Source organism: Marmota monax, unplaced genomic scaffold, assembly GCF_021218885.2.
Source record: "Marmota monax isolate L192 unplaced genomic scaffold, Marmota_monax_Labrador192_F-V1.1 WCK01_AAM20220418_F8-fsc00010, whole genome shotgun sequence".
In the NCBI taxonomy this organism is placed as follows: domain Eukaryota; kingdom Metazoa; phylum Chordata; class Mammalia; order Rodentia; family Sciuridae; genus Marmota; species Marmota monax.
In genome coordinates, this window is record NW_026692321.1 from 6,136,517 (window position 1) to 6,159,900 (window position 23,384).

Consider the following 23,384-nt stretch of genomic DNA (forward strand, 5'->3'; position numbering starts at 1 on the left):
TATAGGTGCTTTTTACACACATCTCCCTGTGGGGTTGGATGTTTCCAGGATATAGATGAAGGTACAGAGGCTCAGAGAGGTTAGACGCTGTGTTAAGGTCCTGAGGGGACTCAAACACAGGACTCCAGCCACCAAATCCTTCGCCTTATCCACTATGACTAATAAAATCCCCGTGTGAAGGCAGGGGAGTGAGGCCTTTGGGAGGTGGTTAGGTCACAAGAGAAGACTCCCCTGGAACAGGATGGTGTCCTTCCACAAGCCACCATATGAAGCTGTAGCTAGAAGACAGCTGTGTATGAACCAGGAAGTGAAGTGGGCCTTCACAGACACCACGTCTGCCAGCACCTTGACCTTGGACTTCCCAGCCTCCAGGACAGGGAAAAATGAATTTCTCTTGTATGTGAGTCATCTAACCTATGGTGTACCTTTATAGCAGCCTGGACATACCTCATTACCAGTAAGTGTGGCCTGTGGGCCTCGGCTTCACCATCACCTGGGAGCTTTTAAGAACAGCAAACTCTCTGGCCCTACCTGACCCATGAACTAGAAACTCTGAGGGTTTGGTTGTACTCTACAAGGCACTGGCCCAGTCCCTTATTTTCTAGATGAGGAAACTAATCCTTAACCTGTCTCCAAGTTCCTAAAACCTCCAAATTGATTCTTGGCTAAATCAAAGCCATGTTAACTTCTAATGCAGCATTTGGTGTTTGAGGGTTTAGAACAAATGCCAGTGTTCACACTTATCTTTGTCTTCTCTGAGTATGCTGTTAAAACCTAATCCCTAACGGATGTTAATGGTATTTGGAATTGGGTGCTCCAGGGGGTACTTATGATAGAGTCATGAGGGTGGGATCCTCATAATTGCATTTGTGGCTTTATAAGAACAGGAAGAGATAAGCAAGTTAGCAGGCTTGCTGTGCCTGCCATGTGATACCCTGCAAGAAGCCCTTACCAGACACCAACCAGATGCTGGCACCATGGTTCCTGGGCTTCCTAGCCTCAGAATTGTAAGAAGTAGGGGCTGGGGTTGTGGCTCAGCAGTAGAGCATTCGCCTAGCATGTGCAAGGCCCTTGGTTCAGTCCTCAGCACCACATAAAAATAAATAAAGGTATTGTGTCCAACTACAACTAAAAAATAAATATTAAAAAAAAAGAATTGTAAGAAATAAATTTCTTTTTTTTTATAAATTACCCACTCTCAGATATTCAGTTATAGTAACAGAAAAAGGAATAAGACAACATTGGTACCAAGAAGTAGGGCTGTTGGTAGTAATGAATACCTGAAAATGTGGAAATAGCTTTGGATCTAGGTAATGGGTAGAAACCGTAATAGTTTTGAAATAACTGCCATGAATGGAACATTTAGGGTGATTCTGTTGAGGGTTCAGAAGGAGACAAAAAGGTTAGAGAAAGTTTTGGAACTCAGAGATTGGCTAAGTAGTTCCACCAGAATTCTGACAGAAATGTGGATAGCAGTGACCATCTGATGAGGTCTAAGGTGGAAATGAGTAATATTTTATTGGAAATTGGAGAAGAGACCATCCTGTTTACACAGTAGCAAAGAACTTGGCTGCACTGTGTCTGTGAGCTAGGGCTTTCTGGAAGGCTGGACTTAAGAGTGAAGGTCTTTGGCAGCAAAGCATTCAGGCTATTGCATTGTTGGTTTTGGCCACTTCCAGTGCAATTCAGGGGCAGAGGGAAGCAGAGTGGAAAGATTTGGAAAATTCACAGCTTATTTGTGTAAAGAGCAAAAAAGGAGAAAGTGTTCAGGAGAGAAAACCAAGGGTGCAGCTCAGCAACCACTTGCTAAAGAGATTATCATGAATAAAAGGGGTCCAGGAACTCAGGACAGTGGGAAGAAAGCCAGAGGGCATCTTGAGAAACTGCAAGGCCACCTGTCCCTCACAGGCCCAAGGGCCTAGGGTGGCAGATGGTTTTAGGAAATAACCCGGAGTGTTCTTTGTGTGCTCCCTGACCAGGGCCACCTCGGGCCATTGCTCCCCCAGGTCAGCACAGTGCTCCACAGCTGCTCTCACCAGGGCTCAACTGCACCCTGATGCAGCTCGTGCTGCTGCTGTGAAGGGTGCAAGCGGCAGACCTTGGTGGTATGGCATGTGCTGGTTCTTCAGGTGTGCAGAATGCAGAATTATGGGGTCGTGGCAGCTTCAGAAGACTTCAAAGAAGAGCCTGGGAGACCCCACAGAGGCCTGCCTCAGGAGCAGAGCTGCCACATACCTAGAGGAATCCTGGGACAAGGGCTGCCCTGGGATCCCAGAACTCTAGAGTAGCCAGGGTGCAACCTCAGCCTGGGAGGGTGGTGTCCCAAGACTCCAAACTGAGAGAGCTGACCTGTGAAGTGAGCCCAGGGAGGCCACAGAGACTGGGCTGCCTGAGACCTTGGGGAACCAGCCCCGCCCCCTCCATGCTCAGGATGCCAGACCTGGGGCCTAGACCTGGGGCTTCAGATTTGACATCTGGCCTGCTGGGCTTTGGACTTGCTTTGGGCAAGTTACTCCTTTATGCTTGCCTGTTTCTTCACATGGGAATAGAGTGCATGCCGGGTTTCCGTCCCTCCATTGTTTATGGAAGTTGATAGTTTGGTTTGACCTTACAGGTTACAGCTGGAATGAGTTTGTGATGAGTCTCAGATTGAGATTTTGGGATTTGGACTTTTGAATTAATGCTGGAATGAGTTACAACTTTGGGACTATTTAGGTGGAATGATTATAGTCTGAATATGAGGACGTGAGCTCTGCCAGGGTAGGGTGGAAAGCTGTGTTTGAGTACAGCTTCTTCCTCTCAAATTCTTATTGAAATACAATTCCGATTTTGAGGTACTAGAAAGTGGAAACAGGTGTGATATCTATAAGGTGGTTTGGGCCCTGCCCTTATGAATAGATTGGCCAGCTCATGTGATCAGGGGGCTAATGGGATATCCTGACAGTGGGTCGGGTATAAATGAAAGCTTTGGCTGAGTCCTTCATTCCTGCCATGTGGTGCCCTGCACTGCCTCAGGACTCCGCCAGCAAGAAGCCCATTACCAGTTGCAGCCCCTCTACCTTGGATCAAAGCTGTGAGTGGAAGTAAACCTTTTTTTCCTTATAACTTAGCCGATCTCCGGTATTGTGTTATTAGCAACAGAATGGACTGACATGCTGCTATAACACAACACCAGAGACTGGGTTGTTATAATGATAAACATTAATTGTCTCATAATTGGTCGTAGTTGACCTGGGAAGTCCCAGGTCAGCGTACTGTCATCTGGGAAGGGCCTTGTTGCTGCATCATCACACTTGCTGTGTTCTCACCTCAAGGCCCCCCGTTAGTCCCACCTCCCTCTGCTGTCACACAAGCATTAAGTTTCCAACATGTGAATTCTGAGGGACACATTGAACCATGGCACCTTTGTGATGCCCTGTTAGGCAGGTGTTGCCTCTTTCCTGGGCATGCTCACTCCTGCATCGACACTCTTCTGCACAGGTCTTACAGATTGTCTGGTTGTTAAGCACGGCTGGTGGGACAGCCAGAGACGACTGGAGGGGAGTCAGGCTGGGGGCAAGAATCAAGGGAACTGCAGGGTCAGCTGCTGATGGCCTGACCTGGGTCAGGGGCAGTGACAGTGGAGAGAGAAGCTAGGCAGGAGAAGGGAAAAGAAGGGCAGGGAGGGCAGCTCAGCAGAGGAAGGGACTGGGGAGGGAGGGGGCCAGGGAAAGGGGAAATACTGGAGGGTGGTATTGGCCAAATTATATTGCTATGCTGTGTGCATGTATGAACGTGTAACAATGAATTGCACCATTGTGTACAACTACGAGGTGGCAGTGAAACAGAAAAAAATGATAGTTTGAAAATCAGTTAATGTCCCCAAAATATACTCATTTTGTAATACCGGGGGGAAAGAATCCTAGTATACTAAAGAAAATATGATCTAACCTTCCTGTGTTCACATATGAATACACAGTGTAACTCCATATTATGTACAAGAAGGGGAAGTTATATTCCAAGTAAGTATAATGTCAAAATACATTCTGGGGCTGGGTCGTGGCTCAGTGGTAGAGTGCTTGCCTAGCATGTGTGAGGCACTGGGATCGATTCTCAGCACCACATATAAATAAATAAAGGTCCATCAACAACTAAACAAACAAACATATATATATGTGTGTGTGTGTGTGTGTGTGTGTGTGTATAAATACTTTCTACTGTCTTATATATCTAAAAAGAACAAATAAAAAAATTTTTAAAGGAAAAAAATCTGCATATTTTAGATGTTGTAAGAAAAATAACAGTACATAATATATATGATGGTATATTCCTATAATGTAACTGACCTGATAGGAAAGTTTCTAAACTGGCTATTATACTCCATTAATAAATATTTAATGAGAATTAAAAAAATGTAATCAAGGACATACAATGCAAAATGTCATCAGTGGTTATTCACTGATGGCATAATTATTACTGATTTTGATATTCTTCTTTGTGCTTCTGTTCTCTGAATAATCCACTGTAATCATAATATGATTTTTATAAAATATATTAAAATTTAAAAAGAGAAAGAAAATGGAGAGAAAGGGAGGCTCAAGAGACAGAGGCCAAGATGAAGGAACGGAGAGTGGGAGTTGATAGGCTCCGTGGGAAGGTGGAAAATGGGGACATGAAGTCCAGGAACATCACATTCAGGGAACAAGAGCACAGAACTGGGTGAGACCAGAGGCTGAACCAAGAGGGCACCCAGATTTAGAGGACTGGCAGATGCCATTTATAATTGTTTACAATGAGCATGTTTTGCTTTGGTTTCACACTGAAGAACGACAAAGCTTGCCAAGAGGAAGAGCCAGGGGACACACGGTGGCTGGAGATCGTGGTTGCCTTAGAAGATGAAAGGGAAGACTGTTTTTTTCCTTCCCTTCTCTTCCTTTTCTTTTCTTCCCAATTCCCTTTCTCTCTCTCCTCTTCTCATTCCTTCTCTCCTCTTCTTCCTTCCTCCTTCCTTCTCTCTCTCTCCCTCCTTTCCTTCTTTCTGCCTTTTTTTTTGGGGGGGGGTTGTTTTGTTTTAAAGATGAAAGAGCCTTGACTTTCAAAAGCGGATGAGAAAGAGCTCCTAGGAAGGAAAAGGTCGAGGATACAAGAGAAAAGGCAGGTAACTGATGGATTGCTGACCCTGAGAAGGTGACACGAACGAGACACAGAGCACAGATAGAGGAGGAAACAGGAGACCAGAGGAAGGACTTCACCTCCAAAATGACAGGCGGGAAGGGGATGTGAGATGCGGGTAAGCTCGTGAGATATTTTGGCAGGGAGTCAGGAGAGGTTTTGCTCTGTGAAGCAGGAGTTGAAGTCATCCACGGGGAGAAGAGCAAAGTGGGGGTTTGGGAGACACAGAGGTCCGTAAATACGAAAGGCAGGTGGGTGTGTGGCAGCGAGCGTAGGGCACTGGCTTGGAAAAGTGGCAAGGTTGTGTGGTCTCCCTGGAGATGGCCTCTGCACAGCCGAGGCTGCCTCTCAGGGTCCTGATGGTACACATCCTCCTGAGCGTCAGAGGAAGGACAGGCGTTAGTTAAGGATGGCTAAGGAGAAATGGCGGCACTAGGACTGTCCCTTTCCTTTTCATATGTAATAGTCTGGGTCTTAGAACCTTAGAGCAGAAAGCTGCCTTGGGCCTTGTTTAGTAAAACACTCATTTTACAGGGGAAGCCACTGAGAGCAAACTTAATTAAGAGACTTACCTATGATATAAAGGAGCCGCTGAATAATGTTGGCCTTTACCTTCTAAATGAATTCAGTTTGGGGAAGTTGAGTGGAAGGTGCCAGAACACACCCCCTTAGCAGGAGGAGAGTGTTGCCGAGTCAAGGATGTCCAAAGAGGACAGCGGCAAGGGACCCCTGCTGCATCAGCCCTCGATCGCCCTCACTGATAAGTGACTTAACCTCGAGGACCTTAAGTGTCTATATTTGTAAGTTGCAGGGGTGACATCCCTGCAATTCCGTTGCATTAGAGATAACAGATAAGTCTCTGGTGGAAAGTCCACCTTCAGTGGCAGTTTGAACTTTATGTTCTGGTCGAGTCTCAGAGCTCCCTCCTCCAGTGATTAAAATCATCAAATAGCATCAAATGGAACACTCAGAGGGGCAGTGAACTCTTTGTTCCAAGGTTTTGCTGGGATCTGGACAGGCTTTAGTGAGTGCTCCTGGGAAGATGCTAGCTCTGGGAAGTTTTCATTGGTTCAGACAATGGATCCAGTCTCTATACTTGGCAACAGTATCTATCTGCCTCCTGCTTTGGAAAGGAAACAAAGAGGGAAACTTGCAGTCAAATGCACCCACAAGGGCAAATCTCCTTGAGTTTGTGGACAAAGGACTGTGGGAAAGATGAGCTGTGGTGTCCGCCTCAGTGAACGCCAATGAGAAAGCAGCAAAGGGAGGGAGGGTGTGGCGCGCACACAGATTCCTCAGCTCCTTCTGCAAAAGGCCCCTTCCTTCCCCGGTCCTACTGCCCCCCCAACCCCGGTGCCTAGCATCAGTGCCCCTGGACTATCAGAGCTGCCTCCTAATTCATCTCCCTGTCTTTGGTCTTTCCACCTACATTGGCTCCACACTTCACTGTCAAACAACTGCCTTTTGTATCTCTCTCTTTTCTCGACTGTTGACCTCACATTGCCAAAGGAATCTTTCTGAAGGACAGATCTGACCTCTTCACTCTGCTTGGAATCTGTCAGCGTACTTTGAATTATGCTCCATGTTAAACAGCGCCCCCACCCCACCCCGTGAGCTTGTCACTTGCCTGCCAGGCTGTCCCCCATCTTGCTGCCTGCTGGGAGCCCCTGGCCACCTTATTTACCATGGGCCACTGGCTGCATTGCTCTCTCTGGTCCTATCCCACAAATATTCATTTACCCCCCAAAAGTCCTTCCTCACCACTGAGGCTTCTTACACGTTTTCTCTGCCTAGAACATCATCCCTCCAGTGCTTCCTTTAGCAAACTCATCCTCATTTGAGACATTTCCCCTCTGGGCAGCCTTCCATACACCCCCAGATGAGGCTAGTACCCCAGTCTCAGGCAGTCTGAGGAGCCCTGCAGCCTGGACCAATGGTACTAAAGATGCTTCACTGTCACTAGGTATGTCAACACCATAAATACCAGACGGCATTGGAAAATATGAAACCCAAATCTTAACTGGGCCGACTTTGTAATGCTAAATCCAAAGCAAAACGAGACAATACAAAATACAAAGTTAATATTTCATCTTAAACATATTCAGCAAATCTTACAATGGGTTTCGTTTTGATTCAGTATCATCAAGTTATTGGTAAATTCAACAGCTTCAATTTTTCCTCCTTGAGTTTTATGCTGAATAACTTTAATTTTCTTAGTATGTCTTAAATATGGTTTTAGTTTAAATTAATTTTATTTTGGAGAAAAGGTGATAGATAGTTGGCATTGTGCATTCTTAGAAATGAAATTAATAAGGAACCCTTTTCAGGAAAATTTACACTCCAGTTATAATATTTTTGCAATATTTATCTTGTGTAAATTTGCAAGATTCAAATATAATTTATTAGGAATTTTACCAAAGTGAAGTTTCACTGGTATTAATTCAGATGATTCATATGAATTTTTCTTTTGCATTTTCTATATATAAGTATGCTATATAAATATATTAGTTGGGGGCTGTTGCTCAGTGGTAGTGCTTGCCTAGCATGTGTGAGGCCCTGGGTTCTACTCCCAGCATCCCCCCTCACCAAAAAAAAATTCACTTTATTTCATTGTGTTGAAAGAGGAAATAAATTCAGCAAATTTGCAATCTCTTGTTTTTTTTTAAACAGTGTGTGTGTGTATGAGAGAGAGAGAGAGAGAGAGAGAGAGAGAGAGAGAGAGAGAGAGAATTTTTTAATATTTATTTTTAGTTTTCAGCGAGCACAACATCTTTGTTTGTATGTGGTGCTGAGGATCGAACTCGGGCTGCACGCATGCCAGGCGAGTGCGCTACCGCTTGAGCCACATCCCCAGTCCTTCTTGGGTTTTTTTAAGGTAATTATATATCGTTTATATAATGAAAAAAATAGAGCCTTCTCCTAAGAGAAAATTACCCAATATTAGAGAATAATCCTACCATATCGGTTTCAGTCTTATAATACAAAAAGTTTAGAATATCAGACCATCAAGAAATTTTGGTCAAATTAAGCAATCAAAAAAACTTCTAAATTTTTGTTTTGGTACTGGAGATTGAACCCAGGGGCTCTTAACCACTGGGCCACATCTTTAGTCCCTTTTTAATTTTTTATTTTGATACAGAGTCTTGCTAAGTTGCGTCTCCCAAAATTGCTGAGGCTGACTTTGAACTTGTGGTCCTCCTGCATCTGCCTCTTGAATTGCTGGGATTACTGGTGTGCAAAACCATGCCGAACTGTAATTTTTTTGAGAGGTGCATTTACACTGCTTAAAATTCAAAAGGTAAAGAGAATAACAGTAAAGATGTCCCTCCCATTCCCGTCTTTCAGCAGCAAAACTCTGTCTTTGGAGGCTGTCGCTCACTGGTCTCTTATGTATTTTCTTCAAGAGGTGTTTTGTACCCAAATGTTCATTGGTGTTATCCTTTCACCCTTTTGTACACTAACAATCACACTCTTTCTTGCCCTACAAAATATTTTGTAGATTGTTCCTCAACAGTGCAATAAAGCTCATTCCTACTTTTTTATGTTTATGCAGCATTGCGCTGAGCATATGCACCGCAGATCACCTTTGTTGTTCCCTAAGGATGGACACTTAAATTATTTCTAATTTTCTGCCACCATCAACAAAAATAAGTGTAGAACCCTCGTGCAGATTTTTAAAAATATTTTATTTTTTCATGGTGCTAGGGATTGAACCCAGGGCCTCATGCATGCTAGACAAGCACTCTACCACTGAGCTATGCCCCTGACCTCAGATATTTTTCATAAATGTGAAATATCTAAAAAACAAATGGCCAGGAGTGAATGACTGGGTCAGAGGTGTGTGCAATAGTGATTTTGAAAGCTATTTTCAATTGTTGGTAGGACTGCAAGTTGGTGTAACCATTATGGAAAGTAGTACGGAAATACTTCAGAAAATTTGGAATGGATCCACCATTTGACCTGGCTAGCCTACTCCTTGGTTTATACCCAGAGGACTTAAAATCAGCATACTACAGTGACACAGCCACATCAGTGTTTATAGCAGCTCAATTCACAATAGTTAAACTATGGAACCAACTTTGATGCCCTTCAACAGAGGAATGGATAAAGAAAATGTGGTCCATATACACAATGGAATATTACTCAGCCTTAAAGAAGAATGAAATTATGGCATTTGCAGGTAAATGGATGGAACTAGAGAATATCATGCTAAGTGAAATAAGCCAATCCCCCAAAACCAAAAGCTGAATGTTTTCCTCTGATAAGCAAATACTGATCCATAGTGGGGTGGGGGGATAGGGAAGAATGAAGGAACTTTGGTTTGTGTAGAGGGGAGTCGGGAGGGGTCGGGTTGTGGGGATGGGAAGGACGGTAGAAAGAGACAGACATTATTACCCTGTATACATGTCTAATTACACCACTGGAGTGACTCAGTACCAAGCATGGCCAGAGGAATGAGAAGTTGTGCTCCATTTGTGTACGATATGTCAAAATGCATTCTACTGGGCTGGGGTTGTGGCTCAGAGGCAGAGTGCTTGCCTTGCACTGTGAGGCACTGGGTTTGATCCTCAGCACAACATAAAAATAAATAAACAAAAGAAAGATGCTTTTTTAAAAAAGAGGAAGTTTTTAAAAATGCATTCTACTGTAGAATAAATAAATAAAATAATAAAAGATATTCTTAAGTTATCCTTCAGTTTACCTTCTGTCTAGAAAGAGGTAATGATGTAAAAACATGATAAAGCAAATGCATTTTCATTTAGCCTTTAAAACAGTATTGTTCACTCCATGCTAATGCAGTACCCCCAACAAAATCTGCTTTATTTATTTATTTTTTTTGGACAGAAGGAAGCTACACATTGAAAGGCTACCAACTGCCAGAACAGTAATTTTTTTTCTTGGATGATGCTATCAGAGGTTTCCAATCATTTTGGTCAAAAGTCTAACATATTGGTGGTATATATATACATATACACATATGCATATATATGTACACATATATACAGACATATGATTTTAGGTTATATGTCAACAGTCTAGGTATTTTATAATGTACATAATATATTTCATGTACATTATATACTATTACATTTCTAGAGGAATAAACTTCAATAGATTTTTTTTTGAGAAAGATAATGAGGAGGTTAATAGTGATGGTACAGTCATCCATAGTGTCCTGTCTACACCTTCTGCATTTCTCCATTCTATCCAATTCTTTTCTGAAACTGTTGTTATAGTTAGGAAAGTGGTCCTCAGATGACACTGTGTGTCTGCAGAGGTGTTATTTCTGTACACATTATTGTAGCAAAGCATTTTCTCATTTGAACTCTGGTAAGCTCTCACCTTCTTTGATCTGGAAGCCCAGTTCTGAATTGCTAGTGTGCACCAACATTCCAACCAGATTTTTAGGAAAAGTCCCAACAGTGTTGAATTACTACTTTCTATTCTACATGAATTCTATAAAAATATGGGTCCTATTTGAATGTTCATACCTCTATGAACTATATTGGTTGCACCAAATTCATTTTTCCCCCTCTGACTCCCTCCCTTGTGTTATCCATCTAATATTGTGTTACCCAAGAAGACTACTAGTGCTGTTACCAGCTGGTCTGTCCTCATTTGCGAACTATAGAGAATTCAAATTGCATCAAGTTCTATGACTCTCCACCAGGTGGAGCAGTTTCACCTTTGGTAGTCCATGGAATAGGCTCTCTTGGTTTGTGTGGCCAAGAGCCTTGAGAGTAGGAGTGGTGGGGGTCCAGCTGGATTTGAGCTTAAGTTTTCAAATGAAGAGCTGCCACGTCACATCCAGGTCTCAGACTTATTATTGATCAAGGTGGAATTTAGTATTTCTGGCCTGAATCACCACGTGCAGAACCGAGCAGAGCCCTGTTCTTGGTTACACTTTCCCACAACTCCTAACCAGTGCCTTAGAATGTGATTTTATTTGGAGACAGGGTACGTACAAGTATAATCAAATTAAAAATAGACCATTAGGCTGGGCCTCATCCAATGTGTCTGGGGTCCTTATAGAAAAGGAAATTTGGAGAATGGTGTGCTTAGAGGGAAGACAACAGAAGACAGGAAGACAGTCGCCTACAAGGCAGCTAGAGAGCTCAGAACGGATTTTCACTGCCATTCGAAGAAACCAAACCTGATCACACATTGATTTGGGGCTTCTTTCTGTCTGTCCTCCAGAGTGTGAGACAACACAGTTCTGTTGTTTAAACCACCGGAGCTTGTGGTACTTTTTGATAGCATCCCTAGCAAACTAATACATCTACCCATTCACATTTTAGTCCAATTTAATAGAACCAGGTTTAAGCATTTCTCTATGTTGAGAGACACATTTGCCTCAAAGGAAGTGCTAGTTAACATCAACTGGGTTATATGTAGTTTCTAGATATTTTATTCTGAGAGAATAAACTTTAAGTATTTTCAACCCATTTAGAAGCCTGCTTTTACATGGAAACAAATGGCAGGAAAATAATAGGATTTCAAACTGCCCAAAGCACACAAATGGGGTTCTAAAGACTTCGTCCAATTCCTTGCTTCACCGTGGCACAACGGCCCCATTAAACACAGCAGTGTGGAACTGGATGACAGCTTTAGAAGCCTCCCTGTGCACTTCCGGCCGCTGTGGTGAATGCCACAATGAGAAGGAGCTGCCGGTGAAGGCAGGAGAGGAAGGAGACCGGAGATCTTTATGCATGTGTTCTGAGGTGCCCAGATACACAAATACGTCACAGCATGAGTTTGCATCTGGTGGAGAGGTGTGGACATGTGTGTACGGTAGAAATGAGAAGGTATGAGAAGAGTTGGGTGCACAAAATCAGAAATATAGGTGCAAGGAGAAAGAAAAATTTGAGAAGCATGGATATATGAGAAAAAGAGCTTCGTGCAAAGCCATAAAGCAGAGGCGTTTACATACATATGTGAGCATATGTATCGTGTGCATTGAATGTGTGTGAAGGGAGTCACTGTAGCCCGTGGACAGACATGTAAGGGGAAAAAAAGGCACATGAACAGGTGTGAGAGAGGAGTGTGGGGGGGGGAGGGGAGGAGGGAGGGAGAGAGAATGTGTGCATCTCTTGAGGATAATGCTAGGCAGAGACAAGGTGCCCAGAAGCCATGTCTAATTTCCTTGCTGACCCCACAGTCTCTTGGAGAAGAATTCCATTTACTGAATGGGCTTGGAGATTGACATCTCCTTTGTAAGATTTAGGTTGGCTACCAGGGCTTTATAATTTGGCCCCATTCTTATCAATAACATTTTGAATCAAGTTGATTCAACTCATTTAAGAATCTATCTTGAGAGCTGGGGATGTGGCTCAAGCGGTAGCGCGCTCGACTGGCATGTGTGCGGCTCGGGTTCGATCCTCAGCACCACATACAAATAAAGATGTTGTGTCTGCCAATAACTAAAAAATAAATATTAAAATTCTCTCTCTCTCTTAAAAAAATAAATAAAATTATATTTATATAAAAAAAGAATCTATCTTGAAATTACTTTTTCAAGTTTTGGTCCAAGTTCAATAAAGACATAAAATAAGTGGGTCAGGTTCACCTCCAGGAAAAAGAAACTAAATCATATATATTTGTGTGCTGCTATTTAAACTAATAAACTAGGAACAGGGAAATGATTCATTAAACTAGAAAATAACACCTTTTCCATTGAATCTTAATTTTTTTCTGATTATTTCTTAAATGGCAGGGGTTTATCCATTTCTAAAATTCATTATAGATCTTCAAAAATAAGATTAAATCTTTCTCCAAAAGTCTAAAATTGGATTAAATCCCCCCCCCCAAAGTTTTTGTAATAAATAGTTAAGATATACAGGACATCTCTATAAGAAATATTTCCTAATTGGAACATCGTATTCACTTTCATTCTGTTGAGCCAAAGTGTTTTCTGTATTTATTGAAAGTGAGTGCCTTTTTAATGAAAGGAAGTAACTTTTGGAATGTCTTTCTTCTATGGTGGGGTTGGGCAAATCTGCTCAGCTGCTTGTTTGGTTTGGTTTTGTTTTACAACCCATAAGCCTAACTAGGGAGGCTCTTTCTTTTTTCTTCTTTTCTTTCTTTCTTTTTTTTGGCGGTCTTGGGGATCAAAGCCAGGGTCTCACACACGTGGTAGGCAAGTGCTCTACCACTGAGCTATACCCTATCCTTTTTACATTTTTAAAAGGTTCCATTTTTTAAATAGTTTTATAACAACTTAACCTCGATTTTTCTTCTTAACTGGCAAAGTCTAAAATATTTACTTCTTTGACCTTTATGGAAAGTTGGCTGACCCCTGTTCTATATGATTTTATTTGCTTAAAAAGAAATAAGATGTCCACAAAGGGGAAAGATGTAAGGCCATTTCCTACAGTGATAATTGGCTTAGCAAGTGTGCTAATAACTAACCCCAGCCACAAAGCAAACGTTTTGGTTAATGTTAACGAAACATGGTTACTCTGTGTATGTTTTTACCAGAGTGATTTCAATGGAAACAAATGCAATTTCAAGAGTTTTAACTGCTGTTCTTGCTTATATAATCTTGATCAAAACAAATGGCCATCAACAGAAGACATTTACAGTCATTGTAAATTGTGTCATTTTCATGTAATGGAATACTATTGAGCTGTAAAATGAATAAACTAGATCTGTGTGTATGAACAGACGGATCTTACAAACCTGATCCAGGGCCGAATGAGACAAAACAACCAGGTTAGATAATGAGCAAGCTTGATAACAGAGAAAGTTGTAAAGCTAGTAAAAGTGCTCTGTATGTTATGAATACATGCATACAAACTGACAGCATAAAAGCATGGATGGGCTACTTTGGAAGAGTACTAGGGCTGGAATGGGGAGGGAAAAAGGGGTGGGAGGGCTGTCGCCAACTTTAGCTGTACTGCGATACTGATTTTCTTACATAAACACCTCCATCAAGTATGGCAGGATGTTGGCATTGGCAGTTTCTTGGACTCATGGCTCATGATGTTACCCTCCCTAGTCTGGTATGTTCGAAATATTTCATAAGGAGAAAAGGAGAAAAGGAAAATGATGGTTCTGCCCATCAGAGTACAGAGACCCCCAGAGATTCCTTCTGGAGACACGTTCTGGCCTTTGCTGGGCCCTGTGTTCTCACCCCTTTTCTCCTTTAACCACTCAGCTTCCTACTGTGACTTTCTCCCCAGCTTTCAAGGAAGTTGGCCCTTACACTGGTCCAAGTCCTCAGGGGTCCTCAGAGTGAGTGGCAGGAAGGTACAGGGGGGGTCTCCTGACTCCCTTCTGCTGCTGGCAGGTTCCTGAAAACACCGAGGTCAGTCTTTTGCTTTAAAAAAGAAAGAAAAAGAAGTTCCCTTTGTCGACCCAGCTTCCTCGAGTTTTACTCGACTTTTCCGTGCTCATTGTTGTGGGCCACCTCTGCAATGGCCACCAGCGAGGTCTGCAGCACAATAATTTTTTATATATTTATTTTTTTCATTGTAGATGAACACAATACATTTATCTATCTATCTATCTATCTATCTATCTATCTATTTATTTATGGTACCGGGGTACTCGACCACCGACCTACATCCACAGCTCTATTTTGTATTTGATCTGAGTTGCTTAGCAACTCGCCTTTGCTGAGGAGGCTGGCTTTGAGATTCTCCTGTCTCAGCTTCCTATGCCACTGGGATCACAGGCCTGCGGCACTACAACACATCATTTGAGGTTTGCTTTTTCCTTCCTTCTTCACTCACCCTTTTGACCGACACTGGCACCAGGAAAAGTTGTTCAGATTCCACCCACAGGTGCCCATAGTTCCAGAATCTTCTTTTTAGTCTGCGGGCCTCAGACAGCCTCACCGTGGGCTGCTTACCGATCTCGACTAGTTGGGGACTCAAGCGCTGCCCCTCCACTCGCCCCTGCAAACCGCGTTGGTCCAGCGGATCGGCGGTAGGTAGGGGAGGGCAGGGGCCGCAGGGGGTCCCGCCGTCAGTCCACGACTGCACCTAAGGGACCCGCGGGCGCTGAGGTTTCAGGACTCTGCCGGGACCGCCTGAGTAAGGTACTGGGGTCTCCTGGGGTGGGAGCGGTCAGGAACCTGGATTCCGCTCCCGCTGCCTCTTAGACCCGCTGCGTTCCAAGCGACAAAACGACCTCTATCCTCCAAGGTTTCTTCCAACTTCCATCCAGACCCCTCCGGTGCTAAGTCGGGGTGGGCCGTGGGGAGTCCAGCGTGGCCGCGCGGGGATGGCGGGGTGCGTGCACCTGGGCACAGGACGGGTCGAGGCTGGGAGGAGTCCCTCTCTGAGGGCGGAGAAGGAAGCGATACTGGCCAACGCAGAGCGCACCGCCTGGGGCCGGCGCCCCAGGTGTGGGCGGCCTTTCTTTCTGGACTTATCCAGGGGGGCGCGGGCGCGGGACCCAGGCATCTGCGGAGCAGCGAGAGGGCGGCGGCGGTCCTGCGCAGTGGCCTTCCCTGGGGCGCGGGCACCCCGACACTGCAGAGGGGGAACTGCGTCCTTGGCGGGGACAAGGACCCGGGAGGCTAAAATTGGGGCGCAGGCAGGGGCCCCGCTGCTGCTGGTGTCACCCGCCTCTCTCCCGACGCTTTGCGCCCAGAGCCGCCCTCATCCCCAACCTGGTCCCGGCTGGGGTCCAGAGGCGGCGGAGCCCACTGGCCGGCCTCCTGCGCGGCCGCCCGGAAGACCCGGAGAAGTGGATTGCAGGGGGCGGCGGGGGTCAGGGGTCGAGTCCTTCGCGCCGGCAGGGGCTCCAGAGATCCGGGCTTTGCCGAGAGCCTCGCACTCGGGCCGGGCCGGGCGAGGCGGCTGGGAGCGCAGCCTGCAGGCTGGGCTGGCCCTTCGACGGCGGCGGGCTCTGGGCGGCGGGGTCCGGCGGCCGGAGGACAAAGGACCCGAGGTAAGATCGGCCGCCGGGAGGGCCAGGGCTCGGCTGCGCGGGGCGTGTGGGCTCCGAGCTCGAACTCCGCTGGCCCCACCAAGCAGCTCCGGCGGGTCTGGGACGCGCGGCTGGCGCGGGACACTTTCCATCCCTGCCCCGGGGAAGGAGGTGGCTCAGCATCGAGCGAGTGTGGGGACCGGGGTGCTGGAGAGAAGTGGTGGTGGGGGGAACGAACAGAGAGAAGACACACAGAGAGGGGACAGGCAGGGACACATCGACTTGGCGCGCGCAAAGCGCTGGCGACCCGCTAGGCGCATGGTGAGCGCTCTGTAGGTGGGTGCTTTTAAAAATGACAGTGGTGGTACTGGTGATTACTATTTCGGGAGTGTGTGCGTGCGTCCGACTCTCTCTGTAATTTAGAGAGGCTGTTTGGAGCCCGAGGTGGCAGCCACACCTCCCGCAGCACTTGGGACACGGGAGAAGATGGGAATAGGAGCGGCCCTGGGACAGGCTTTGAAGAGAGACTTGGAGAGACTGGTTCAGGGAAGGGGGGCTTCGTAACTGGATCCCTTTGGAGACTTGGGAACAAAGGCTGCTACCCTGAAGTCCAAGAAGAGGTGTGTGTGTGTGTATGTGTGTGTGTGTGTGTGTGTGTGTGTGTGGCCGCCAGGGCGTCGGCGGTGGCGGAGGGGTGGGGGGAGGCCAGGAGACCCGCCATTCACTCAGAAGGAAGCCAGACCATTTTGCTGTCATCGCTCTTTTGATCCTTAGTCATGAGGACCATGAGAAAAGAGGAAACACCTACTTTATATACTGAAGCTTTTCTTTAATCAGCCTTTATTATAGAGTTCAGTGTTTCTTCAGGCCTTGAAAGCGTTTTTATTATCGCTTTAAAACAATAAATGTGTAAATTTAACTTGAATAAACACTCTGATTCTCACTGAGAGCACTTTAATTTCTCATTTATTGGGGGGTGTTAGGCAAGCGGATTCTGAGCTTCGTCTTATATAAACGTCGGGGTCACTGGGGTCTAGTTTGCAGCACTCAAAAAAAAAGTTGCTAAGAGTTTTAGGTTGGTTAGATCCCACTCGGAACTGTTTTCTTAAATTTCTGGGCAGTTTTGCTGACTTTGTTTATAACCAACCCATTGTTTCCAAAGCACTTTTTCTGAATCCTCAGAAAAGTTTGTTTTGAGGAAACAGAACTAAATTTAAAATGTGAAGCAACCACATGAAACAAAGGTGAGGAGATGTTTCTTGGAGTCTTTTCTCAGGCTGAAATCTGTCTGGTTCTTTTAAAGTTTTCAGTGTGATCTGTGACATTCTCAGTCAGTCCCCAATAGCAGTGCACGAATGAGGTGTTCTGTTCTTCATTCTGGGACAAGTACTCTTTATGGAGCAAAAGGTGAGCATGGGTTGAAACTGCCTCCCTGCTAATCCTTGCTTGTATTGCAGGTTGCTTACATGGCTTAAAGTGTTTTACATTCATCACCAATACCTGAAATCTTTTACTGGACAGGTAATTTGAAGATATACCTTAAAAATATTGGTATTTTTGTCTTGCTATTTTTTAAAGCGGGAGTTTATAATCTCATAGAGCTTGTTTAAAGGCTTCTATGCTTAATACAAAATCAATAGCTCTTTCTTTCATTTAGTGAGCAATTCACTGAGCACTTGAGGCATTGTATGTGGCTGTTCTAGAAGTGCCATTTTCTTTGACATTAGAAAACTCCCTTTTTATGAACACTGTGGTCTAGTTTGGGGCTTCAACATTTGAATTATTTAAACAGTCCAGATTCTTTTGAGGCAGTATCAAAGTAGAGCTAATAAAATATTAGAAAATCCAAATGGGAAGAAGATGGAGTGTGATGTAAAGAGAAAGGACAAATCCCCCGCCCCATGGCCGGAGCTCCATACCTAGACGTGGTAATCAAAATCAGAGAGATCAGGACATTTATAGCAAAGGCTGCAGTGTGGTCCTTCCCGATAGGGCGCTTGCTTAATGGTCTCTTGTTTCCCCTTCTGGCCTGATGTTACAGACTTGGGAAGGAAACCTTTCGGGGTTTTGTGTGGGCAGCCGATTATTAGGAATAACTGAGAGAGTAGCTCTTGGAACCCTGGGCTGACTATTCCCAAGGTCTGTGCACCTCTAATCCCTTCATAAAGACTCCAGATAGTTAATCCTCTCAGCTCATTCAATGCTTAATGGGTATTCTTGGCTTTTAGGTCAATTTCTAGATACATAGCTAAATTACAGTACTTTAAAGATAATTACACTGAAAAAATGTCAGGAGAAGGCTATGGTAGAAGCAACATATATTTGTGACATAAAATTTCAGAATATACAGAAGAGTTCAAAATCCCCAGAGATCCATATATAATTACTGTGAACTCTTTGGCATATTTTTTTTTCCTGCTATAAAAATAAAATTCTTTATGCTTGTAAAAGTTGGTCAAGGTTGTATATTGTATGAAATATAGTTTGTCACTTTCTATCTGTTTTTTCCATGTAATAATTACATTATGAATATTGCCGGTCATATTATTTCTTCTTTATTGTCATTTAAGACAATGATTTCATATTCTGTTGTGTGGATCAATTATAATTTAACTATTTCTATGGCAGATTGGTGGGCTTTTCTTTCCTATCTGTGCTTTTGATGTTGTTTCCATTTTGATAAAGTGTCACTGACCAATGGGAATGCACATTTCTAAAACCTGACTGCCCGTAGGAAGGGGCAGGAGGGGACATGAAGCAGATGGGGGTACCCCTTTCTTCACTCTGTGGATCTTGGTGGGTATACTTCTGCTTGCTTTTAATCATTTCTTATTCATCCTTGGAACACAGTAATTTGTATTTTATTTACCCCACCAAATTGTGGTTCTTGGGGACATAAATTTGTGTCCTAATTTTGTCTGAATTCTTCTGGTGCCTTGCCAGGGCTCAGCGTGCTGCAGATGTTCACAGTCTGCTTTTGTTAGGGAGAGGAGCCTATTTCAGGGCCTGTGTAGGGAACCCAAGTCCTCCTAGAAGTGTGCAATTCAAATCTTGGTCCAGCTGATTCTGGGACTTTTCACTATGGGGAATTTCCAACACATTTGGGAGTGGAAGGATTAGTATCATTACCCAGTTCAACGATTAACCACATTTGGTCAATTTTCTTTCCTCCATCTCCTGTCTTCCCACATCACCCACCTGCTGTTACTCTGAAGAAAGTCCAAGACATTATATCATGACATATCTCTGGGGATTGTGATCACTGTCACCTCAGAATCCAGTGAGAAGGGAGTGTCTTTGGGGGCTCAGCAGGTGGGTTGGCAGGAGACTTTGTCATTCAGAGGCCCATGCCCTGCACTTAGGACCCTGCCTGACTTTTTCACTTTATCCTTGAAAGAGCTGCTGCTCCACTACAGACTCAGGTTGTCATCTGTCCCTTGGGGAAGTTGGCCTATGCCATCTGGTGAGCTTCCCTCTAACTGTAAGTTTGTTGAAGCATAGACTCTGCCTCTTAGTCTACTGTGATGCTTCTCAACTTGTCGTACTTGAGGGCTGGGGATATGGCTCAGTGTTAGATGCTTACCTAGCATGTGTGAGACTCTGAGTTCAATCCCATTAACACCAAACAAATAGTAGTTTTTGGCCCGGCAGCAGCAGCCTTGCCAGGGAACTTACACAAAATGCAGATTCTCAGGCCCACGCCCAGCCCTACTCAGAAACTTTGGGGCTGGTCAGTAGACACACCCAGGTGTCTCTGATGAGGATCAAGTTTGAAAACCATGAGTCAGTGAAGGTAGCCAAGGTGTGTATAAGCTCTTATGAAAATAAAAGCAGAGACAAAACCGGAAAATTGTATATTTACCTGCCATCCAGTTTTGTATGTCAATCTGATGTTAGAATTCTTCCCTTTGACAGGGGACTTTAGTTATCAGGAGTGTCTTTGACAGTGACTTTTGTTAATCATGAGTTCTGATTGACGGTTAACGTGTTCTTGACACATAATGATTCGGGAAAGAGATTATTCAATATAATCTTTCTGAACTGGGGCATGTGTAGGCAATTTTCATTCAAATTAAAAAGATGGAGAAGCACTTTGTGTGACACACCACATTTGTGATGACATTTATTGGTTTAATGCCGTATCTCCCCTACTTCACAAGAAGTACCATGAAGGATCAGGTTGCTTGTCTGCCATCATATCCCAGCACCCAGCACCATGCAGGCCCTAGTAGGTGCTCAGCAAATACTTGATGCACGATGAGCTTTTGTTCCTTAGGGAACTTATGAAACTCTGGATAAAACAGCCAAGCTTAATACTGGCAGAAACATAAGAGAGAACAATGAAGGGTTTTGCTCTCAGGCCAAGAGACCATTTGCTTTTATATTTGTCAAATAAAAATAATAATGTACTTAGACGTGTTGACCCTGAGAAGAAATGAAAGGCGCTCCTGCAGGGAGAGGAATTCCTTGCTTCATAACTGACTCCTGTTCTAGGCCCTGCACCTGAGGATCAGCTCATTAATCCGTAGCGCCACCAGCGCCTCTGAGCATCTACCACGTGAAAGTGTGCTGGGCCACCCTCTCCTTTCAGCCCAGCAAAGCCGTATTTTTGTTCCCATTCTGTAGATGAGGAGCAGGCTAAAGTGGCTTGTTATGGCTGAACAGCATAGAAAATGTTGGAACTGTCAAGGAAAAAAAGTTATCTATCACCTAGAGGCGTGGTGCTGTTAAGAGTGAGCTCAGAGCTACACGTGGATTTTTCTTCTAGCTGTTTGACTGAGGGAAAGTTAATTCAGCTTCCCAAACCTCCACTTAGTCATCTGACACTGACAATGATAATTTCTCATAATTGTCTTGAGTATGTTGTCCACGAGAGGTGTTCTTGATACGCAGTCAGTACAGGAGGAATCCCAGTGACCTCCCCTTCAGTTCCTGGGAGCAAGACTGCAGGATCTTGGCAGCTTTCTCCTGGTTCACGGCTCAGGGGCCATTTTGCCTAAATTTTTTCCTTACGGGACTTAACTCCAAATATAGTCACCCTGGGGGTTAAGGCTTCAGCTTATGAATTTTTGACACAACATTGTCTATGATGCTCCAAGACTGCCTCTGACAGTCCCTGAGGTGAGCACTCTCGGTTTTGGAGGTCACAAAGGACTGGTTTGCAAGATTGCCACCTATTCTTCCTGAAGTTGGTAAGATCGGAGCACATGCAGGTGACATACGGGTTGTTGGTGACCTTTGTGTGCCTGGCATAGGAACTGGTATGTTCACATCACTGCACCAGCCCAGAGCAGTGTGTGGTGTACAGGTGACCTTTCCGTTGCTGTGGCAAATACCTCGGAAAAATCACCCTCCAGGGAGGAAAGGTTTATTTGAACTCATGGTTTCAGAGGTTTCAGTTCATGGTTGGTTGGTTCAACTGGGGCTGTGGTGACAGGGGACATCATGGCAGTGGGAGTATATGGTGAAGGAAGCTGTTCAGCTCATGCTGGCTGGAAGCAGAGAGAGGGAAGGGGGGAGGGTCCTGGGTTCCAATATCTCCTTCAGGGATGTGCCCCAAAAAGACCTGGCTTCCTTCCACGAGGCTGCACCTTCTCGGTTTTCCACCACCTCCCAGTAGCACTGCAGGCGGGTGACCAAGCCTTTGCCACGAGCCCCTGTGGGACACTTCAGCTGCATCCGTGATGAGATACTGACCTGCAGGTATGCGTTGCGTATTGGTAAAAGTTGTGACTGGAGAGGGGGATAGGCATTGCGAGGCCCTTCAGAAAGCAAGCACTTCTGAACGTGGGCCATTCAGTGCACTCCCTGCTGTTGAGTTTGGATGTGTTGTCAAATTGTAATTTAGCTTCATAAACATTTTATTTTAATAGTATCAATTGGTCTTACAATTTCTACTCCTGGGAGTTTGACGTTGTAAGACGGTGGATCTTCTAAGGTGGTCTGTGGACCATCTGTGCAGGACTGCCTGGGAGATGGTTAGAAATGGAAATCCTCGGGCTCCCTAAATGAGACTCTCTGATGGTGCGGCCTGGGAAGCTGTGTTCTCAACTGCTCACCTGGGAGGTTTGTGCATGTTGACAGTTGAGAAGCCCTGGTGTGGGCGTGGTTCCCGAGCTGCCCTGGCAAGGAGTCAGTGAGGGGAACTTTGGTCTAGAAATGGAGTTCATTCCTGATGGCTGCTGACTTCTGGTTTTCTTAGTTGGTCTTGTCTGTCTGTCTGTCTGCACTGGGTATTGAACCCAGGGCCTCCTGCATGCCAGGCCAGCTCTCTACCACTGAGCTTCACCCCTGCCCTGTTCCTGCCTTTCAGCGATGATTCTCGTACTTCTTTTTAAATGGGAGGTGACCTGAGTGGCCAAGCTCATGGGCATGTAGCTGAGAGCTGGTCCCTGGAGTCATGCAGAGCCAGGGTCACATCTGAACCTGAAGACCCTCGGGAAGCTCCTTGATTTTCTCTTGTCTGTTTCTTTGTCTACACCACAGGGTCAGTAGTGACGAGTACCTCATGGGTGGTTCAAGAGTCCAGTGTGCTACCCATCAGGTGTGTGGACCTTGCCTCATGCAGAGAAAGAGTTCCACACTTGCTATTGTTATCTTCATTGTCATTGTCCCCCATGAACTGTCCTTGAGGCCTGGCCTTCGAAGTGCTTTCACAGTCTTCCACAGCTCCTGCTCGGGTGCCATGGTGACTGCTCTGGGTCATTCTGTGACCTTGGGGGAGAGGATCTGTCTCCCTGCTCCCTGACCTGACATCGCTGATCTGCATGAAGAACTGGGTCTGTAAAGTCGTCTGCTTCTCTCCACTTCTCTTTCCTTGGAGATGTTCCTGAGAAGCAAGTGCTTTGAGCATCCAGCTGGGAATCTGGTCAGTGGTTTTGCACAACTGGCTGCTGTCATTTGTTAAATTGCTATTTAACAAATTTCACAGCCTTAGAATGCAAAGACTGGGGACACATATTTTACAGGTGTGTAAGCAGGCTTTGAGATTTGCTAGCTAGGATGGAACCATGTGGACTCGCCATGTTTTTAGGTCAAAATGGTAGCATATTGGCAACTTCATATGATTTAACTTAATACTTTTATCATACAACACAAGTTTTTTTTTCCCATAAAGATTTTTGAAAAATGGTCCCCCAAAATATTCTTATTTTTTTCTAACCAAACTATTCCCCCAAACACACATTAAAAATGTACGACCCTCAACAACTTAGTGAAACCCTCAACAACCTAGTGAGACCCTTTCTCAGAATAAAAATAAAAAGCACTGGGAATTAGCTATGTGGTAAAGCCCCTGTGTTTAATCCTCAGTAAGGAAAAAAAAAAAGTTGGAGTCATGTACTGTTTCAAGCACC

The 23,384-nt window shown here is 44.8% G+C and overlaps 1 protein-coding gene across 1 annotated transcript in view; it reads left to right on the forward strand.

Moving 5' to 3' along the window:
• The first annotated feature begins 15,927 nt into the window (after window positions 1-15,927).
• Window positions 15,928-23,384, forward strand: part of Greb1 (growth regulating estrogen receptor binding 1) — a 122,880-nt gene continuing 115,423 nt past the window's right edge. The window contains exon 1 of the mRNA XM_046441276.2: window positions 15,928-16,050. The gene's annotated coding sequence lies outside the window, so the exon portion shown is untranslated. The remainder of the gene's footprint in view (window positions 16,051-23,384) is intronic.